The sequence below is a fragment of the Colobus angolensis genome, unplaced genomic scaffold, assembly GCF_000951035.1.
Source record: "Colobus angolensis palliatus isolate OR3802 unplaced genomic scaffold, Cang.pa_1.0 Scaffold229, whole genome shotgun sequence".
NCBI lineage: Eukaryota > Metazoa > Chordata > Mammalia > Primates > Cercopithecidae > Colobus > Colobus angolensis.
The window spans coordinates 2248397-2255047 of record NW_012115477.1 but is presented as its reverse complement, the minus strand read 5'-3'; positions in this window follow the sequence as shown (position 1 = coordinate 2255047).

The following is a 6651-nucleotide window of genomic DNA, read 5'->3' as shown; positions in this document are numbered from 1 at the left end:
TAGAATGACTAGTAGGTAGATACACTGTGATATAACATGGCAAGTGTGTGATATGGTGACATTGTAAGTTGGTACAGATCCTGAGGATAAGATAACTAACACAATGGGGCACTGAATGGTTGTCTGAATACTAGCTCTTGGTTCTTTTTGATGAAATAGAATGTACTCATTTGTAAACTTAAAAAATAGTATTTTTTCACACATCTGAGGCTTTGAAGGTGACTAGGTGTGTTCTCCCTGCCTTCCCTTTACAGGGGCCCATAATTTCTTCTCTAACTTAACTCTTTGACTTTTACCTCTATCATTTTTCTCTTCCCAAAATTGGACAGTAAGGGCAGAGGCAAGGACAAAGGCGGGACTGGAGACATAAGATTGCTGGTATGCAAGTGGAGAGAGTATACATTACTCTTTTGGTGCAGTGACAGAAATTCCTTAGACAAGAAACGTGAAGTATTATCTTTCACTATAAACTATTGCTGGGGACTACTGCTGCTAGGGAATTTGAATGCTGACAAGATTCTCTTACCATTTCACATGTGTACTATTATTTCTATTTCATTCCTTCAGACATTCTCCGTACAACTGAAATGATGGTTGCTAGTAGCTTCCAGGCTTTCATGATACAGCAAGGGGCTGTACTGTTAGTATCTACTCTAAAACGTCTTTAGAAAAATTGTAATTGGCCAGCAGTGACCAGGAACAATAAAATGTCTCCAGAGGAGTAAGCTCTGAAAAAAGACTTTGGCTCTCGTTCAACCATGCAGTGGAGGGAGAGTAAGAAAAAACCCATTCTAGAAGAAAGGGGATGAGGGGGTAGGGTAAACAGAGGCAAACATATATAGATGCTGGCATTCAACAAGTGTCTATTGAGTTCCTAATGTGCCAAGCACTGGACTTGGTGCTATAGTCTAGTACGAGAGAATAATACTAATCAAATAATCTACAAACAAATCCTCTCTATGGAGAACAGGAGCAGCTTCCTAATCCTGACTACAGCCAATTCTATCAACCCAGAATCAGTCAGGAAAACAGAGGTATCCTAACACTTCCAAGAATAAAGGTTTCACTCAGAAGTTAGGCTTTACACAGATGTTGGAAGAGCTGGAGAGGGAAGGTCAGAGCGTTGCCCTGGTAAAACTGGGACTGCTGAAGCTGGAAAGTCAGGGATGCTGGGGAAAATCTCTGCCATCTGCCACAATATGGATGGTTCTCGTGTGCTCACTGAGTAGCTGCTACAAGTCTGCCTGCCTACAAGTTTGGTTGCAAACACATCCAGAGAATAAGAGCTTTTTCTCTTCTGCTGTCTAAATCTCATGCAACTTCCTCTCATAGGAAATTCTACCCGGAAAATAATAGGGAAGGGGAGTTTGGGGAATGCAATTTTCAGACCTTTGAAGGGTGTGGTAATGATGCTGAGTTGACAGTAGACAATCCAGCCCAGCAGCCTTACCCCGTTTCATGTATTAGTATGTTGGTCATTTTATTGATGACCCATTCTGACAGTCCCTGTGTTTAGTATGTTGTATTTCTTCAGCCTTACAACAACCCTAATGGTATTGTGTGTGGTGTGGGAAGGGAGCAGGAAGGGGAGGGAGCTTTTTTCCTACATGTACAGATAAAATTAAAGCAAATCAGGGTAATTGATCTAGGGTTCCACAGCTGTAGTAACAGTGGAGCTGAGGTTCAAATACAAATTTGCCTGATATAGTCTGATTTCTGGAACATACACACTGTTGCCCCTCTATCTCTTCTATATAATTGTGGGTTGAGACTAAGAGAGCCAAAGCCAGTTCATTTTCCCATGTAGTTTCACTGTGGACAGTAATTCTAATTCCAATTACTCCTATAAAACAGTCTGGTCTCCAGAACAATGTAATCTTTAAGGGGGCAGTGTTGAAAGGGCTTAAATGAAGAAGGCTTCCATCTCTCTCCAGTCCTTCTCTATGATTTCTAACTCCTCAATTTCTGCTTGCTAATTTGACTTCTAAATACTTTGATACTGGAAATGAGATATTTTGTATAGTAAAAATGATTTTTTTTGATTACTGGAAAGATATGTTCCAATATAAATACATATATCTGAAAATTGCTTTATAAATGCATTTCAGATGCATATATAATCAAATTTCTCAAGACTTTACTATATAACTAGTATATTAAAATCTTGGACACAGAGAGCTGAGAACCACATACTACACCACTAAGATGACTCCACCAGCAACTCCATGGATTTCATCATGATATGGCCTGCAGCCCTGTCTTCCTATGACGGCAAGAGGAAAATACAAGGGTATTTCAGTTCAGCTGAAGTTGAGAAAATTATCTCAAATATGTGCCATCAGGAGTTAGGGTGCTGTATTTCTTGTTTCTTAGCTTATATAAGGAGGAAGTTAAGAGTCTGTCTCCCTTTAGTATCTGTGAAGATTTAATACCACTTTTATAAATGGTAGCCAAACTACTCTTTAAGTGCAGGAGAATGTAGTTTTAATTGATGGTAAGGTCATTTTGGGAAGATAGATTCAATAAATGAAATAAATTTTTTTTAAAAAAAGGTCATGAGGCACAAACAATAAATTGACTATAATGAAATGGTATTTTTTAACCCTGTTAGTCAAATTGACTGGTATTTGTACATTTTAAGCGATAGCATTATCAAATGTAAGATAATAAAAACATAATAACCTGCTAATTCCAAACCTTTTTCTCTCTAAATTTTGAGAATAGATAAGTGTGGCACAGTTAGAAGCAACATGCACCTTTAGTGGCTTGCAATAATTCTATTGAACTATTCAGAGTTCTCAAGGGAAAACAATTCTCTCATTATTTCTAGATATTTTCTTCAAAGACTTTAAGCTTCTTTCTATTCAACAGGTAAAGGCTGCATCATGCCAGCCTGTCATCAGTCTATCACCTCTCACCGCTGAAATTCAAAAGAAAACTCTTGCTGAGGTGGCTTGGAAGGAAACACAAAACTGTAAAATGCCTTCAGTAAATAAGGACCCTAGCCAGCAGTCAAGCAGCATGCATTCACTGTGAAACTCAATGCACTTACAATCACCTCTGCTATCTCCTCCTTGGTTGGCTTCTATGTGGTAGCTGGGAAAATGCAAAATATAAATAAACAGAAAAATCCAGGTGTCATGGGGATTTGGTAAAGCAACCTTTCATTTCTGGAAGTCTGTGTGAAAAATAACGCCGAAATCAAAATCCAAAAGTGTTGGGTGGAGTGAATCTAGTCTCTGGATATTTGGCTGTACAAACTCAAAAGCCCTAAGCCTTCTGGCCAAGAGGAGCATGATTGGCAGCTTGCGGAGACGGCTGGGATGGAAACAGCAGGCATGTGGGTCAGGGTTGAGGTGAGTGAACAAAAATGCCTAGATCCCTGGGGAAAGAGGGTAGAGGGAGGATAAATGATATTTTGGCATTTAGGGAAGTTTCTGGCATATCATATTGAATAAAAGATAATGTACAGTTGGCAACAGAAATGAAACTTAATGACTCATTAGTTGAGATAAATCTGATTCCTCTTGAACGAAATTCTGTCTCAGGTTGCAGATATAAGCAATTATGTATGTCATGAAGTGACTTATTTAATACTAAATCAAAATGGGGATGACTTTGAATAGTAGCAAAAAGAAAAAAGCAGAATTAATGATGATAATGTCTTTAAGCAAAGTATTAGTACTTAGGCAGGAGCTATAAGTTGCTGAGGTCTGCACATAACAGTTTGCAAACATGTGATATACGGCCCTGATGCAGGTATCTATTTTGATTGAGTTGGTGTTTTTACCCGTAAATAATCTACCAGCCAATTGCAAAAGGAAAAAAAAAAAAAACCAAACACATAAACCTAAACCTTCAGCTTGTATAAAAATTCAGGCTTTAAACATTGAATCACTAACATGTAGTAACAAAGAAGACAAATATTTAAGAGTTTTAAATAGGATCTGTAGCACCCAATTACCAAGTTCTAAGAATACTCATTTATTCTGCGATTCTGGAATTTGACATTTATTTTACATATTCACAGAAAAATGTCTTTGAAATGAGGAAGCTATGATAGAGAAAGGCATTATATGGAACAATCCTAGAGCCAGAAAGACATTATAACATGTTACAGAAAGGTAAGAAAGGGGGAGAGGGAGGAAAAAATGAAGAAGGAACAGAGGGAGGAAGGTAGGAAGGTCAGGAGGGAGGGAGGGAGGAAAGAAAAAAGGAAGGAAGAAAGATACAAGCAAGCAAGCTGGCTGCTGCTACTAATATATACATATATGGTAAAATAATAATATATATATTAGAGAACCCATATATTATGATTCAGATAATTAAAAGTTAGAACAATAGACCAATAATCATAAAGATTTCCAAGTTGTATGTAGTCCATAAATTTAGAAAATACAGGGAAAATGAGAGAGGTGTGCTCTAGGGAATTATATGAAAGTAAAGGTAGATAATCTGTACTGTAATGGGGTACCACAGAAAGTTTCTATGGAGGCAGTGATCTAGTCACTTTGACATTGATAAGCAGTATATTTGTAATACTGTGTAGAGGCTGGTGCTTCCTATAAACCAGATATAAATGGACACATTTCAAAGTTCTACATGGATTATTTCTAACAACTGTTCAATAGTAGTTTTGTTTCTCATTATATGAGAAATATAACTGACCATAGAATTTGTTCCAATAGGCTTACCTAGAGTTAGGTGCAATTCTCTGATGGCTGGTGAGCTCTTGTTCATTCCTTTTTATCCAACAAGCTAGACTGGAAAGCAACCAATGAAGAATATTATTATTATGGAAATTATCTTATATTTGCTTCTCGTTTTTGTCTAGAGATACACGTCATAGTCCTTTATTTAATTTTAAGCCCTCTTGTAGTTTTGTTCCCCACCATTTCTTTTTTTCTCTAATTTTTTATATCGTGGTATATATCGTAGTATATATGTATATATATATAACATAAAATTTACCATCTTAATCATTCTTAAGTATACAGTTCAGTGATATTAAATACATCCATATCATTGTATAGCCATCACCACCATCCAACTCCACAACTTTTCATCTTGTAAAACTGAAACTCTACACCTATCAAACAATAACTCTCCATTTCTCCCTCTTCCTCATCCCTGACAATCACCATTCTACTTTCTATCTCTATGATTTTGACAACTCCACGTAATTCATATAAGTAGACTCATACAGTATTTGCTTTTTTGTGACGTGCTTATTTCACTGCCATAATGTCCTCAAGGATCATTCATATTATGGCATATTGCAGAAGTTCCTTTTTTAAAGGCTGAATAACATTTCATTGTATGGATATACCACATTTGTTTACCCTGTCATCCATTGAAGGACACTAGGATTGTTTCCACATTTTTGCAATTATGAGTTATGCTACTATGAATATGGATGCAAATATATCTTCAAGACCCTGCTTTCAGTTCTTTTAGGTATACACACAGAAGTGAAGATGCTGGATCATATGGTAATTCTATTCCTATTTTTTTGAAGAACCACTCACTATACTGTTTTTCACAGCAACTACACAATTTTCCATTCCCACCAGCACTACACAAGTGTACAAATTTCTCCACATCCTCAACAACACTTACTTTTGTTATTTTTTTATAGTAGCCATTGTAGTCTGTGTGAGGTGGTATCTTAATGCAATTTTGATTTGCATTTCCCTAGTGATTAGTGATTCTGAACATCTTTTTATGTGTTTATAAGCCATTTGCATATCTTCTTTGGAGATATGTGTATCCAAGTACTTTGCCCATTTTTGCATTTTGTTATTGTTGTTGTTATTGAATTTTAGGCATTCTCTACATATTCTGGATATTAATTCCTTAGATGTATGATTTACAAATATTTTCTTTCATTCTGTGTTGTCTTTTTACTCAGTTGATAGTGTCTTTCAAGGCACAAACTATTTCAATTTTTATGAAGTTTAATTTGTAAATTTTTTCTTTTGTTGCCTGTGCCTTTGGTCTCACATCCGAGAAATCATTGCCAAATCCAATGCTGTAAAGCCTCTGCTCTAAGTTTTCTTCTAACAGTTTTATTTCTTTTGGTCTTACATTTATGTTTTTGATCCATTTAATTTTCATAAATGTTGTTATATAAAGTTCCAACTTTATTCCTTTGCTTGTGAATATCCCGTTTCCTCAGCACCATTTATTGTAAACTGTCCTCCACCCAGTGAATGCTCTTAACACTCGTATCAAAAATCATTTGACTATATACGTGAGAGTTTATTTGTGGGCTCTCAATTTCACTAATCTATACATCTGTATTTATACCTACACCATACTGTTTTGATTATCGTAGTTTTGTAGTAAGTTTTGAAATCAGAAAGGGTGAGTTCTCCAGTTTTGTTCTTTTTTTCAAGACTGTTTTGGCTATTCAGGTTTCTTTGAAATTTCACATATATGTTAAGGTGAGTTTTTCTATTTTTACAAATAAACGTTATTGGGAATTTAGTAGTGCATTGAATTTATGGATTTATTTGGGTAGTATTGATATCTTAACAATATTAAGCCTTCCGCCGGGCGCGGTGGCTCAAGCCTGTAATCCCAGCACTTTGGGAGGCCGAGATGGGCAGATCACGAGGTCAGGAGATCGAGACCATCCTGGCTAACACT